The sequence below is a fragment of the Rana temporaria genome, chromosome 3 (genome assembly GCF_905171775.1).
Source record: "Rana temporaria chromosome 3, aRanTem1.1, whole genome shotgun sequence".
In the NCBI taxonomy this organism is placed as follows: domain Eukaryota; kingdom Metazoa; phylum Chordata; class Amphibia; order Anura; family Ranidae; genus Rana; species Rana temporaria.
Genome location: NC_053491.1, coordinates 235,457,633 through 235,474,650, shown reverse-complemented (window position 1 = coordinate 235,474,650; position 17,018 = coordinate 235,457,633).

Sequence of the window (17,018 nt, the reverse complement as noted above, 5' to 3'; positions counted from 1 at the left end):
AATGAAAGCACAGAAAACGCAAACCGAAAGATCCGACATAAACAAATGCTTTATTTTCGTTTTCGTTGCGGTCGAATGTGCCTAACCTTAACTCTATTAGTCCAATATTATTCTACATAAAGAGAAAAGATTCGACATTATAGAGACATGAAGAAGAGTCGATATAGAGGGAAAAGTTTCGACAGAGAGAAAAGATTCGACATAGAGAGAAAAGATTCGACATAGAGAGACATGAAGATTTGACGAAGTAGCTAAAAACATACGATCGCAGCAAGCGGACATTTATGGTGAAATGCTCTACCCATAGTCTATAGAAGAATTCTAATGTTAGTTGACTAGTAATAATAATTAATAAATATAATTATTATTAGACATGTGCATTCGTTTTTGTCCGAATGCATTTTTGTCCGAATTTCAGGTATTTTCATTATCGTTTTAACAAATGATAATGAAAGCACAGAAAACGAAAACCGAAAGATCCGACATAAACAAATGCTTAATTTTCGTTTTCGTTGCGGTCGAATGTGCCTAACCTTAACTCTATTAGTCCAATATTATTCTACATAAAGAGAAAAGATTCGACATTATAGAGACATGAAGAAGAGTCGATATAGAGGGAAAAGTTTCGACAGAGAGAAAAGATTCGACATAGAGAGAAAAGATTCGACATAGAGAGACATGAAGATTTGACGAAGTAGCTAAAAACATACGATCGCAGCAAGCGGACATTTATGGTGAAATGCTCTACCCATAGTCTATAGAAGAATTCTAATGTTAGTTGACTAGTAATAATAATTAATAAATATAATTATTATTAGACATGTGCATTCGTTTTTGTCCGAATGCATTTTTGTCCGAATTTCAGGTATTTTCATTATCGTTTTAACAAATGATAATGAAAGCACAGAAAACGAAAACCGAAAGATCCGACATAAACAAATGCTTAATTTTCGTTTTCGTTGCGGTCGAATGTGCCTAACCTTAACTCTATTAGTCCAATATTATTCTACATAAAGAGAAAAGATTCGACATTATAGAGACATGAAGAAGAGTCGATATAGAGGGAAAAGTTTCGACAGAGAGAAAAGATTCGACATAGAGAGAAAAGATTCGACATAGAGAGACATGAAGATTTGACGAAGTAGCTAAAAACATACGATCGCAGCAAGCGGACATTTATGGTGAAATGCTCTACCCATAGTCTATAGAAGAATTCTAATGTTAGTTGACTAGTAATAATAATTAATAAATATAATTATTATTAGACATGTGCATTCGTTTTTGTCCGAATGCATTTTTGTCCGAATTTCAGGTATTTTCATTATCGTTTTAACAAATGATAATGAAAGCACAGAAAACGAAAACCGAAAGATCCGACATAAACAAATGCTTAATTTTCATTTTGGTTGTGGTCGAATGTGCCTAACCTTAACTCTATTAGTCCAATATTATTCTACATAAAGAGAAAAGATTCGGCATTGAGAGAAAAGATTCGACTTTATAGAGACATGAAGAAGAGTCGACATAGAGAGAAAAGATACGACATAAAGAGAAAAGATTCAACATAGAGAGACATGAAGATTCGACGAAGTAGCAAAAAAGATACGATCGCAGCAATCAGACATTTATGGTGAAATGCTCTGCCCATAGGCTATAGAAGAATTCTAATGTTGGTTGACTAGTAATAATAATTAATAAATATAATTATTATTAGTCATACAACATTAGAATTCTTCTATAGCTTGTAGGCGGAACATTCGACCGGAAATGTACGATTGCGGTTTCGTTGCTCGTTGAATCTTTTTTTTTTTTTTTAAAGATTCTGTTCAATCTTCTTTTTTTTTTTTTTAAAGATTCCGTCAAATCTTCTTAGAACATTCGACAGACACCATAAGCCTTCAATGACAGATTCAACCTTAATTCATTTGGATTTACAACCTGGGGAGATTGGTTTAACCAGACATCTATAGACGTCTCCTGTAAAGACATAAAATCCTTGTCTATTCATGAGCTCATGAACTCATCAACTTTAGAAAAAAAAAATGGTCTCTCATTTGTTCATAATATACAGGAATAGGAAAAATATATAATATGAATAATATAAAGGCCTATATGTATATTCTTTTAACCCCAAATGTTCCGACAAGAACGTTAACTTCTAGTCATATATGTATATGCTTTCATCATGATACTACTATATATTTGAGGTTGAAAACTGATAAACACAGCGGCTTAGTGGTTAGCACTCTGATCTTGAAACAGTCAGGCTCAAATCCCACTTATGCTACCTTCTACCTCTCTAAAGCTTCAATGGCAAATATATATGCGTGTAGGCAAAGGCATATATGCCACCAAAGTGATGCAATGTATCTCTTGCTGATGGCCCTTATGTGTTCGCCAAAGCACATATGCATTTGCCATTGCAATTCTAGGGAGATGTAGCATGGGATTTGAACTCATAACCTGCTAGACAAGCGTGCTAAAGATTAAGCCACTGTGCTGAGTACAATAATGCCTAGAATATAAAGAAGTCCCATGATTACAGAATGAACATATATACATAGAACTCAACATAAACTTTAAAAAAATATGAATATATAGAATAGAGATATAACTCTTACATCAGTGATAATAATATAAACATCAGCAAAAGAAGAAATAAAAGTCACATTTACAAATTTTTGACAATTTTGCAATTATCTTGTATTTTAGGAGAATGTAGATTCTCTTTATTTATGTATAGTCGTTAATCATTTTACTACTTTATATTCTAAGTGTAATTTAGCCCATCTTAATGGCTTAGTGGGTAGCTCTTCTACCTGGAAAGACTCAGGCCTTGTACACACAATCAGTCCAAACTGAAGAAAATGGACTGAAGGCTGAAGTCTGATGGACTGATGGTCTGATGGTCTGATGTGCCTACACACCATCAGTTCAAAATCCGATCGAGTCCAACGCGGTTACGTTAAACACAACAACGTGCTAAAAAAACGAAGTTCAATGCTTCCAAGCATGCGTCGACTTTATTCTGAGCATGTGCGGATTTTGAACCAATACTTTTGCGTACTAACCATCGGTTTTGACCGATCGGTCATCAGTCCATCAGTCCGATTTTAAAGCAAGTTTTAAAACTTTGGTCTGAAGGACAAAAGTCTGATGGGCCATACACACGGTAGGTTTGGACTGATGAAAATGAACTTCAGTCCGTTTTCATCAGTTTGGACTGATTGTGTGTACAGGGCCTCAGACTTTTAAACAGCATAGTATGCTGAAAATAGGCAAACACCTAATTGTAACCGCCAAATCAGCATGTTTGTTTCCATAATTTTCATGCGCAATTGCATACAATTGTGTTATTTTGCAAAAATATTATTGTGTGGAAATAAAGTAATCAAACTCTAGTGAAAACAGAGGGTGTTAGCATGGTTGGGGCTTGAACTCATGACCAAAGTCCTCTTTGTTTATGACTGCAGACCACTAGGCCAATGAGCTGCTGAGGATAACTGCACTTGTATAAGAGCTCTTTCACACATGCGGACCGTATGTCCGCTTTTTCATCCATCCATTTACGGATGAAAAAGGGACATACATTGATCCTTATGAGATTGCGGGTCCGCAATCCTCCGATTCTGCAGACGGAAGAAAACCGATTCTGCAGACGGTCCGTGTTCATCCGATCCCCCCATAGGGGAAAACGGAGATCTGACAGGGCGGTCCCTGCACAGTGTGCGGGGACTGCCCTGTCATCTGACGGCTCGTCCCGTGTGAAAGAGCCCTATAAGTTTAGTACAGTGCTTCTCAATTCCAGTCCTCAAGGCACCCCAACAGGTTTATGTTTTCAGGTTTTCCCTCAGATGAAACGGCTGTGGTAATTACTTAGGCCTCGTACACACGACCGAGGAACTCGTCGGAAAAGACACATCATTTTCCTCGACAAGTTTCTTGTTAGGCTTGTTGAGGAACTCGACAAGCTTGCTTTGCGTACACACGTCAAGACAAAATCTCCTCATTCTCAAACGCGGTGATGTACAACACATACAATGGCAGGAGAAGTTTGATTCCACTTGGCACAACCCATGGGGCTGCTTTTGCTAATCTCATGTTACTGCGTGTTAAGTAAAAGTTTGGTAAGAGACGATTTGCACTTTTCAGTCTGTTACAGCGTGAAAAATGTGTTATCTCTATTACAAACGCTACTTTTACGGAAGGTGCGCTCCCGTCTCATACTTTATTCTGAGCATGCGCGGGTTTCTTAGCATACACACAATCGCGTTTCTTGTCGAAAACCAGCCCGACGAGGAAATTGAGACTCCCATCGAGGAAAAGGAGAACTTGTTCTCTTTTTTCCTCGTCGAGTTCCTCGACAGTTTCCTCAATGAAAAACGTACACACGACTGGTTTCCTCGGCAAAAAAGCTCTCCCACCAAGTTTCATGATGGATTCTATCGAGCAAAACGGTCGTGTGTACGAGGCCTAAGGCAGTGAAACTGATCAAATCACCTGTGCAAAATAATGGTAAGACTGAAAATATGACCTGTGGGTGCGCCTTGAGGACTGAAATTGAGAAACACTGGTTTAGTACGATTAAAGAATGAACACAGATAATTAGAACTCTATAGTCTCTAAAAAAGAAATGTAACATGAAAAAAAATAATATATAACAGATATGTAACTGTAAATGATAAATACATGTAACCTCATGGAATAGCAGACATTACTCTGTAATAAACATTCAGAACAGCATTCGTTAGCAAAAAAAGAAAACAAACTATGTACAATAACTGTAATATAAATAAATAGTTAAACACAAGGTAGAGCACACCCCATATAAGAATGGTTTATTGGCATACATGTACACACATGATCATAGCTAACTTGTAGGCAACTTGTACCCACTGATTTCAATGGAAGTCACCTCAGAAGTCGGATCACTGTCTTAACTGAAGCAACAATACAAGAAGATAACATACATTTCTCAGGCAAACCCCTCCCTCCCCCCTCCCTTCCACAGAGCTGATTGTTGTTTGATTGGCCACTGGAAAGCCTCCTGTCCTGGAGGCGACTTGAAGTTGCCCTGAACTGTCCTGGAGGCAACTTCAAGTTGCCTTGTAAGTTGCCTGATGATTCATACTCAAGTCGTGTCTAAGTTGCCTCCCAAAGTCGTGCTAGAAGTCGTGTTGCCCCTGTGTGAATGGGCTCTTATTCTTAGTGAATTATGCCCTGGGTTGGAAGTGTTTGGGGACTTTTTCACTATTTAAGACTGGAGGTTTTTGTGTTTAAATGAGCTCTGGAATTTTTATAGATTTTAAGTTATGTATTTATTTGTATTTTTGGTTGGTTAGCACAAATGACAGTGACACATATCATTTAATAGTATTCAGTAGCACAACACATTTATTTGTTTAAGATTTTTATTTTCAGCAACGGTAAATTTATGAGCTAATGGTCAAGGGTATGACAAATAAAGGGTATGGGGGGGAGTGCATGCACCAGGGTTGCCAACCTCTCGTAATAGTTTCACTGACAAAACATGGAAAATTTACTGACATATTGCTTTTTTTACTGAGATCCTGAAATATGCCAGAAACTCTTATCATAAACTCAGACAATTAATATTTATGCAGTATAAACAACGGGCTCCATCCACAAAGCAGTATCTTAATACATTCAAGTATGCAGTAAGATACAGCACAGCGTTTTTCCAAAAAATTGTAGGCATTGACTAAACAACACTACTAAAGTAATGCAGTATTTTAGTATTGACAGCCTATGGTAATATGACAGTAGCCAGCATCTTTAGATCCTTTTGGATGTAGAGATGGTTTTAAAAGAGCAATTTTCATATAATTGTGCTATGGTAGTTACCCCAGCTCTCTCTCATCTCTGAAAACCCTGCAGAGTAGACAGCTCGGGGAGCCTATCTTGTAGGATAGGAATTCCCTATCAATTTCTTAGAAGCATCCTCCCATACCTTGCACATTAAGTCTAATGTAGGCATAGTAACCAGTTATCACCCCCCCCCACCACACACACACACACACACACACACTGCCCCCTCCAGTACATGCAATGGTGGCTGACCTCCAAACGCATAGGAAAATAAGAAATAAGAGGCACTTGATCCTGCTAAGTGCTGTAGTTGGGGAGCAAGAAAATATGTGCTCGGGTTGGGTACTGCTAATCCTCTGGCATCCCTGGTATACTGTAATATCTCTAATTTTATATAATGGGCCTTCCTTCGCCAAATGAAATCACTAAATATGATATTCCTTTTTATAAAAATTTGCAAGGCTATCCAAATGGGAGTGTAATATGGGTGTAGTACAGGAGCTGGGGCATTCATATCATCTTAAGGACAGTGGGTGACCGCAATATTGTGTCAATCTCGCTCTCTTTCTCGGCGAGATTGAGCACCTACGAGCCCCATCGCGGGAGCCAGCGCCGAGCTGGCTTGCCGCGATGGAGACAAAGCCGTCATAGAAGCAACGGGAGATCCGACTTGGATTCCCGCCAATTCTAGCTGCAGCGTTTGGTATGCATCCTGAGAAGGAACTCCACGCCAAATTTTAAATAAAAAACGGGCATGGGTTCCCCCCCCAGGAGCATACCAGGCCCTTAGGTCTGGTATGGGTTGTAGGGAGACCCCCCCCCCACGCCGAAAAACCGACGTCGTTGCTGGAATGTGCTTTGTCTATTCCAGTGAGTGCGAGATGTCGGCACCCTGTCTCAGAGAATCAGCGCGATGCTGTAGTGCTGGAAACACATTCTCGGCAACAGGTACAGTAGGTTAAAGGGGTTGTAAAGCCAGAAAGTTTTTCATCTTAATGCATTCTATGCATTAAGATAAAAAGCCTTTTGTGTACTGCAGCCAGCTCCCCTAAAACTTACCTGAGGTCCCTCTCTGTCCAGTGATGTCCGAGCTAATTGGCTGAGACACAGCAGTGGCGCCATTGGCTTCCACTGCTTTCAATCAAAGTTAACTAGCCAATCAGGGGAGAGAGGGGCGGGGCTGGGTCAGGGCCCTGTGTTTGGATGGAAACAGGGAACTGTGACTCAGCTCGGGTGCCCCCATAGCAAGCTGCTTGCTGTAAGGGCACTGAACAGGAGGGAGGGGCCAAGATCACAGAAGAGGGACCCGAGAAGAGGAGGATCCTGTTTGCTCTGTGCAAATCCACTGCAACAGAGCAGGTAAGTATAACATGTTTGTTATTTCTATAGAAAAAAAAACAAGCCTTTACAATCACTACAGATAGAGGTAATTTACTCCAAGTTTTATTTTGGGTTTGAAATATAGACAGTAGTGGAGCAATATTATCTGAGATGAATGCCTGAGGAAAGGCTGACATAGTTATACCCAGGTACCTTATAAAATACACTACCTTAATATGAGGCAATGTATCTGGTAAAGAGTCAGGGAAAGGGTCTAGAGGCAATAATATAGATTTTTCCCAAATTTATGCCAAGACCTGAAATTTGCCAAATTCATTAAAATATTTCATTGCTGCATCCTTAACAACCAATGAGTCATCAGCTATCAGCGGGATTCTCCGCTGACAGCTGAATAAAAAAAAACAATTGCTTGCAACTAAATATTAGGAAAAAAATTAGGTCTAGTATGGATTTGGATGGTATCATACTAACACATTTTGACAGACTTACCTGGACACGGAGCCCTCCAGCGCTGAGCTGTATTGGCTCTCCAGTGCTTCCATCTTCACCCGATCTTCATTCTGAGTTCGCGGACACCGGCTCTATGAGTGTCTGGGAGTTTTGGCACAAAGCGCTGAAGGTACACCACAGGTATGCCGACCCTTTAGAGCACATGTGCTGGTGAGGAGATATTCACTGTACCTACAGGTATGCCTTATTATATATATATTATATATCCACTTTAAACAACACGCCAGGGGGATGCCTAAGCTGTACTTATAATTGGAGAATGAAATGACTGTCGGAGAGAGTGTTGCATGTTAAATTGCATTACTAATCATTGACTTTAAAAAAAAAAAAAGATTCTTTATGTTCTTTTAATTTTAAAGAGGAAAGAGTTCTACAGAAATAGGACATAGACCTTATAAAGAAGATTTTCTACATTCTCCAGTCAGAGGAGTCCCCTCACCTCCTTAATTGAAAACACTGACTTTCCACATGTCAAAACTCCATTGTATGCATTATTTCACCAGGGCTCCTTCCTATCAAAAACTGATATACAACCCAGGTAAAGGTGAATAATATACCTCGGTGGATATATTTCCAAAATTTCCACCTCCTGACCTATACCCAACACAAACATAACTGTGTTTGTTCTACGACATTGTTCAAAATAATTGGTATGAATAGAGGGCCAGATCCTCAAAAGAGATACTCCGACTTAACTGCTGTTCAGTCTGTGTGTAACTTTGGAAACGATCCTCAAAAGGCTTTTTCCAAAGTTAGACAGAAGATCCGGCATGTGTAATTGAATTACACTGCCGAATTTTAGGATGCAGTACCGCATCCGCCGCTGGGGGCATTTCGAGTCGAAATGCCGTTGCTAGTATGCAAATTAGCACTTAAGGCGATCCACAAAGCTTTCTAGCTTCCTTTTTGCGCCGTAAGTGTTATTTTGCAAGTGTAAAATTAGGGCTCGTTCTACAAAGTGTAAACTAGTTACACCTTGTAAAAGCCCATTCCAGCGACGGCATTTGGTATGCTTTCCCGAGGGAGAACTCCACGGCAATTTGTAAAAAACAAAACCGGCATGGGTTCCCCCCCAGGAGCATACCAGGCCCTTAGGTCTGGTATGGGTTGTAAGGGGACCCCCCCTACGCCGAAAAATTGACGTAGGGGGTCCCCCTACAATCCATACCAGACCCGTATCCAAAGCACGCTACCCGGCCGGCCAGGAAGGGAGTGGGGACGAGCGAGCGCCCCCCCCCCCTCCTGAGCCGTGCCAGGCCGCGTGCCCTCAACATGGGGGGGTTGGGTGCTCTGGGGCAGGGGGGCGCACTGCGGGCCCCCCCACCCCAGAGCACCCTGTCCCCATGTTGATGAGGACAGGACCTCTTCCCGACAACCCTTGCCATTGGTTGTCGGGGTCTGCGGGCGGAGGCTTATCGGAATCTGGGAGTCCCCTTTAATAAGGGGGCCCCCAGATACCGGCCCCCCACCCTAAGTGAATGGATATGGGGTACATCGTACCCCTATCCATTCACCTGGAGGCAAAAAGTAAAAGTTAATAAACACACAACACAAGGCTTTTTAAAATATTTTATTATTCTGCTCCGGACGCCCCCCCTGTCTTCATTATTAGCTCAATTACCAGGGGGGGCTTCTTCTTCCGCTCTCCGGGGGTCTTCTTCGCTCTCCGGGGGGGGTTTCTTCTCCGCTCTCCGGGGGGGGGGTTCTCCGGACTCCGGGGGGCTTCTTCCATCTTCTCCCCTCTTCCGCTCTTGACTCGGCGAACCCCGGTTCTTCTGCAGCTCTCCGGTGCCTTCTTCTTCAGCGCTGGCTGCCTGCTATGTTTGTGTGTTAGCTCGATTTCAAACAGGCAGCCGGCGCGGTCTTCTGTGGCGTCAGGGTCTTCTGGTCTTCTGTTCTTCCGATGTTGCCTCGTCGCCTGTTGTCGCTGTAATGATGGAAGCGCACCTTGCATCCCATTTATATAGGCATCACCGTCCCATCATGCTCCGGTAGGTACCCACGTGGTGGGTGCACGTGGGTAGGCACCCACCACGTGGGTACCTGCCGGAGCATGATGGGACGGTGATGCCTATATAAATGGGATGCAAGGCGCGCTTCCATCATTGCAGCGACAAGAGGCGACGAGGCAACATCGGAAGAACAGAAGACCAGAAGACCCTGACGCCACAGAAGACCGCGCTGGCTGCCTGTTTGAAATCGAGCTAACACACAAACATAGCAGGCAGCCAGCGCTGAAGAAGAAGGCACCGGAGAGCTGCAGAAGAACCGGGGTTCGCCGAGTCAAGAGCGGAAGAGGGGAGAAGATGGAAGAAGCCCCCCGGAGTCCGGAGAAGCCCCCCCCCGGAGAGCGGAGAAGAAACCCCCCCCGGAGAGCGGAGAAGACCCCCGGAGAGCGGAAGAAGAAGCCCCCCCTGGTAATTGAGCTAATAACGAAGACAGGGGGGGCGTCCGGAGCAGAATAATAAAATATTTTAAAAAGCCTTGTGTTGTGTGTTTATTAACTTTTACTTTTTGCCTCCAGGTGAATGGATAGGGGTACGATGTACCCCATATCCATTCACTTAGGGTGGGGGGCCGGTATCTGGGGGCCCCCTTATTAAAGGGGACTCCCAGATTCCGATAAGCCTCCGCCCGCAGACCCCGACAACCAATGGCAAGGGTTGTCAGGAAGAGGTCCTGTCCTCATCAACATGGGGACAGGGTGCTCTGGGGTGGGGGGGCCCGCAGTGCGCCCCCCTGCCCCAGAGCACCCAACCCCCCCATGTTGAGGGCACGCGGCCTGGCACGGCTCAGGAGGGGGGGGGGCGCTCGCTCGTCCCCACTCCCTTCCTGGCCGGCCGGGTAGCGTGCTTTGGATACGGGTCTGGTATGGATTGTAGGGGGACCCCCTACGTCAATTTTTCGGCGTGGGGGGGTCTCCTTACAACCCATGCCAGACCTAAGGGCCTGGTATGCTCCTGGGGGGGGAACCCATGCCGGTTTTTTCTTTGAAAATTGGCATGGAGTTCTCCCTCAGGAATGCATGCCGCTGTCATTTTTTTTCCCCGACGCAACTTTAAGCCGTCGCGATCCTCAAAACTCGGCGTAACGTAACTTCGCGCATGCGCAGTACGGCCGGCGCGGGAGCGCGCCTCATTTAAATGGGACTCGCCCCATTTGAATAGGAACGCCTTGCGCCGGTGGAATTTTAGTTACACAGCCTGAAATTTCTAGATAAGTGCTTTGTGGATCAGGCACTTAGGTAGAAACTTTAAGGCAGTGTAACTTAAATTGGATTTTTTATGTTACGTCAGGTTTTTGTGGATCTGGCCCAGAGGTCTTTATATCCATCTGATCTCATAGCTCTATTTTGCAGTAGTAGAAGATTTGGGTACTCCAACACCCAGGGCTGTCTTAATGAGAGGGCACATCAGGGCACTGCCCAGGGGTCCCAGCTGCATGGGGGGCCCCTACACTTTCCCCAATGCAGCTGGTCCTTGAGCCCATTTTGCCCCGAAATTGGGGGCGCCATGATGGCACTGAGAGTGATGGATATACAGGGGAGGCAGGCTGGCATTGGTGTGCTGTGCTGTGCAGAACGATACCTATTATTTCACAGCCAGCAGGGAGGGGCAGGGCCAGAGTGCCAGTGATGCTCTGACCCCACCCCATGCAGCTTGAATGCTTAGGACTCGAAGACTGCGGGGTAGGAGCTGGAGTGGGAGCTGCTGAGTCGGCAGCACTGAGAGCTCACCTGCAGAAGTAGCATTGTGGATGGTGTCATAGTGAGCACAGCTGTCCAGCACCGAATAGCTTGGAATGCCCAGAGGTGGACACAGAGCCAAAAGTTTACATGCACTGTATTTTCACTGGAAAAGGGGATACTACATGGATGGAATAATGGTGCTGAGGGATATCAAGGGTGTATGGGGGACAAAATGCTGAGGGGGGATCTGGGGTGTATAAGGGGTAGCAATGCTTGGGGTATCTTGGATGGCTATAGTGCTAGGGGTATCAGGGATGTAGAGAGGCCACAGTGTAGGGGGTATCAGGGATGTAGTGGGGTCACAATACAAGGGGTATTTTATGGTATATGGTTACAGTGCAAAGGGGTCAGAGTGCTGGGGGATATCTAGGGTGTAGAGGGGTCAGAGTGCTGGGGGGATATCTGGGGTGTAGAGGGGTCAGAGTGCTGGGGGGATATCTGGAATGTAGAGGGGTCAGAGTGCTGGGGGGATACCTAGGGTGTAGAGGGGTCAGAGTGCTGTGGGATATCTGGGGTGAAGAGGGGTGAGAGCACTGGGGGGATATCTAGGGCATAGCGTGGCCATAGTGCTGGGGAGGCATCAATCTAGCAGATATATTATATGCACAGGACAGCTTTGTTACTTTATGTATAGTATTTTCCCACTGTTTCTTTGCTGTATATATTGATGTAGTTAATGCGGTGCTCCACCCAAAAGAGGAAGCTCTGCTTGTCTGCCTCCTACCTACTTGATGTCTGTTTACCTGCACTGTCTCCATTGTAGGGGTCCCAGAGCATTACTTTGCCCAGGGGCCCATGATGCTATTAAGACGACATTGACAACACCTTTATTTGTGCAAAAATGGGAAAAGGAACCACAAATCTCTCTGACTGGTGAGCAATGGTCCACTGCATGTCAACTAGCTCACCCAAACTCATTTAGATCTCATACCCAGGAGACCAGCTACAAAATTCTTTCCTTCTGGTACAAAACCCCCAGAAGAATACATAAGATAAGTCTTCACCCCAAGGTCTATAGCCCTGCATTGGACTTGTTGACACCAAGAGGCAGTTCACAGGAGTGTACAGGAGTGCGGGGCAGCAGAAGACCAGGATACTTGTATGGTATCTTTCCTGTAACAACAAATGTTTTGAGTGGACACTTTCTCATTCTTTATGACACACAATAGACTCATGATTTATAAAACTAACTGAACAGGACAAGATAGACATCGATGGAAGACTGTTTATACATGTAATCAAAAGTGAATTTGATTACTCACTAAGGTGAGAGCATTGGGAGAACCCAGGTGTCAAAATGGGCAGAAGTACACCATTTGTTATATATGATGTCACTATAACGTATTTTGCATATGAACTAGTATGCACTTTTTTAACACGTCTGCACTTCATTATGGATAGTACTAATGATATACACTTCTTGTGATATCAATTTATTATTTGAAATCAAGCATTTTGATGTTATGGATGTATTGTTATATCACTGAGTCTGCGCAACATAAATGTTATTAACATTTTACTACTATCTGTGGGAACACAGTGGATGTTTGTGGCAAATTTATTCCTACGTATTTGAGTTTCTTTGTTGGTTTATACATTTGAAAGCACTACATACTTAGAACATTGCACTATCATTATCACTGCATAAGATAGACCGCCCTACACCTATGATATGTTTGAGATGTCAGAACGAACCTGGCACTTTAATGCAGCATACACATAATCAGATATTCCGACAAGAAAACCGTGGATTTTTTTTTTTTTCAATAGTTTTTATTGAGATTTTCATTATATAGACATTGCACAGTAACAATAAACATGTACAAGAGTAGTATAAGAGAGTGCAGACAGGAATGCACTAAGTAAACAAATACATGTCCAGTGGTGGTAGTGCAGAGAGCCATTATCACAGAACAACAAAACAAAAACCTTGGTTGGGAATCCATGAATGCCCTTATCAGGCCAGAGCTATAACTAGTCACCTGTGATCTCTCTATTTGGTCGCAGCAACCAGTTCCAGAGGTAAAAGCATAAGACCTTCCCGTAGTTTCTCACACCACCTAGGACTGTATCCGGCGGATGACTAAATTCCTCTACCATATACTGAGTAGTGGAGTGGATAATCAATAAAAAACTAAAAACTAGCAAAGAACTAAAACATTAACAGTATAACATTACAACAAATGCCCTTCTCTCATCAGACTGCTCACCATTTTGAGTCGTTGTCATTCATGTATTTTTCCTACCAAGTCTCCACTCCCGCCACGGTGCCCATTGATCCACCGCCTTCCCATAGTTCCCCAATGCAGACGCATGCATGGATTCGTAAGTATTATGTGTTTGTACTGTGTTTGTAACCTCTATCAATGAAGGAGGGGCAGAGTTTTTCCAGTGCCTTAGTATGACGAGGCGTGTGGCCATTAGTGTTGAGCGTAATACGCCATATTCGATTTCGCGATATATCACGAATATATAGCCGAATATTCGTGAAATATTCGCTAAAATCGAATATTCGTGATATTTTATAAAAAAAAAAAATTTGCGAAATTTCGCTAATGCGAATGCGAAACTGATTGCGAAATTTCGCTAATGCGAATGCGAAATTGATTGCGAAATTTTGAAACATTCAATTTCACCTGCCCTTTGGAAAAAGTGTGGTTTTACGTAATGGACCCTGCAACTAACAAGGTATTAATAAAATAAATACATTATTATATAGATTTGAGGGTTTACTTTGACCAATTTGTATATTGATTAGTTTAATAAATATTGAATAACCATAGATTTGGAAAATACAAGTAAACCGTTTACGTTGACATCTCTTAAATGTCTTTATGTTAAACAGTTATTATTCTCATTAAAGAGGTGAAATGCAAGTGATGATGACACGGGACAAAAGATGGAAAATTCTTTGAAGATGTGATACACTGGAAAAACGCACAGAAACACTCCACTCTCTCCTATGACAACTGTGGTAGGAGAACTCTGATTGGCTCTGATGCAAAAGAAGGGCGGAGAAAGTATTCGCGAATATTCGGAAATCGAATATTCGCGATTGCGAATATTCAGCAACATAAAAGGATCGCCTCAGCTTAGCTACTCGGCCCAGGGTCTCTAATCATACCAGCAATGCTTTTAGACGTCGATGGAGATCACTAGGATGTGATCTGTTTTACAAATAAAATTGAAAAAATAAGAATATTCGGAATAGCGAATATTGGCCGCGAAATTCGAGTTATTCGCGAATATTCGAATATGCCATATTCGTAACGAATATTCGCAATACGAATATTCGTGAGCAACACTAGTGGCCATGAGGATATGTGTTACCACCGTCACGTGTGGGGAGGGTATCGAATCGATTCCCACAGACATAATTGCTAAACCAGGGTGGAGTGGAGGGCAGGCAGGAGAGATTTCAGCCAGTATTTTCCCCACCTGGGACCATAAAGGTTTGATTTTCCTACATTCCCACAGTATGTGGACCAGCGTGCCCCTCTCCCCACACTGCCTCCAACAATCCGAGGAGGCGTTCGGAAACATTTTAGATAGGCGATGAGGGGTGAGATACCAACGGAGAAGCAGCTTCTGGTGCATCTCCAGCAGATTAGTGCTCCTGGTGGAGGCTACCTGAGTTCTAATTGAATTTTCCCATTGCCTAACCGAGTACTCTATTCCAAAGTCCCGTTCCCACGCCAATATGTTTTGGGTTTTAACCATTACATCATTTTCCTGGAGCCCTCTGTATAAAACTGATATGCCCTTGGACCTCCTAGTTGGTTGTTGAAATAATTTAACTATTCTTACCGGGAGATGGGAGAGGATCAGGGGGTTTTTCCTGAACCATTGGGAAACCTGCAGGTATTTGTACCTTTCACTGGTTGGTAAGTGATACCTCTGTTGTAGAGTGGTAAACTCCACCAAATGGGAGTCTATAATTATGTCTTCTAAGTAGTTTATACCTTTCTCCTCCCAAAGATTGAGATTGAGGTCAGGGATTAAGTTCTGGACCGCAGTTATAGGTAAATTGAACGGAGTTGTTGGGCCGGTCCATCTATAGGCTGCGCATAAGTGAGACCATGCTCTTAGGGAAGCTAGGATAGTTGGCGCATACCTCTTGTCCAAAGATTTGTTGAGATGAGCTGTCATCAAAAAGTCCCTGAGGCCTCCCTTTGGGATTTGTGCCCTTTCTAAGTCTTTCCACAACACTTTAGAGTCAGGATCCATCCAATGTTTAAGCTGGCCCAGGACGGTAGCAAAGTAGTAATCCTGTAGATGCACATGACCTATCCCCCCTGCCGCCCTGCACTTAATTATCTTACTAAAAGCACATCTAGCCTTTTTCCCCTGCCACAAAAAGTTATTCAAAATTGACTGCAGGGATTTAAAGTAGATATTGGGCAATGGGATAGGGAGAGTTCTAAAGATGTATAAAAGTTGAGGCAAAATTAACATCTTGAAAGCCGCCAGTCTCCCTAGCCAGGAGAGTTCGGATAAAGCTAGTTTTTGTAACCGGGACCCAAAGGAGTTTAAAAAGGGCGTGTAATTTGCAGTAACTCGATTATCAGGGTTAGAAGTTAAGGTGATACCCAGGTAAGTTATTCCCTCATCCTTCCACACATAAGGGAACCTAGTCTGCAACCTCGCTCTCGTTTTTGTGTCCACCCCCAAACTCAACACATGAGACTTCGTCTCATTTACTTTGTAGTATGAAACTTCTGAAAAGGATTGTAGTGCCACCTGTGCTGCAGCCAATGACTCCTCTGCTTTAGATAAGATCAGTATGATGTCATCCGCAAATAAGCTGATGACATGATTCTTGGGCCCCACATGTAGTCCATCGATTTGGGGGTGTGTCCTTAGATATGTAGCCAGGGGTTCTAACACTAAGTTGAAAATGAGCGGTGAAAGGGGGCACCCCTGGCGTGTACCGTTCGTTATGAAGAACGGGGTTGATAGTGCAGACGCTATGTAGACCTGAGCCGACGGCTGTGAATACAGCGCCATGATAGCCGAGAAAACCCAGCCATGGAAACCAAATCTACGAAGGACCTCCGCCAAGAAGCCCCAATGGACCCTGTCGAACGCCTTCTCTGCATCCAAAGACAGGAGCAGAGAAGGCGTTCCCCTCCGTTTAGCAAGATGAATCAGGTTGACCAATCGTCTGGTGGCATCAGCAGTCTGTCTCCCCCTGGTGAAACCTGCTTGGTCTATGTCTATTATATCTGGCATAATGTCCACCAACCTTGTAGCCAAAAGTTTAGCATATATCTTGACATCGTTGTTTAGCAACAATATTGGTCTGAAATTTTGCGGAACATCTTGAGACCTCCCTGGCTTTGGCAGAGCTATAATCGTTGCTTTAAGCATCTCACTAGGAAATGACGCAGCAGCAGAAACAAAAACCGTAGAAAGAGTTGGGCAGAGAATGTCTTGAAATGTCCTATAGTATTCCCCTGTATAGCCGTCGGGGCCTGGCGATTTGTTAAGTGGGAGGGACTGGATAATCCCCTTCACTTCGAGATCTGTGATAGGAGAGTTGAGGCGCTCAAGGTGGTCATGCGTGAGCCTGGGGAGGTTGATATGGTCA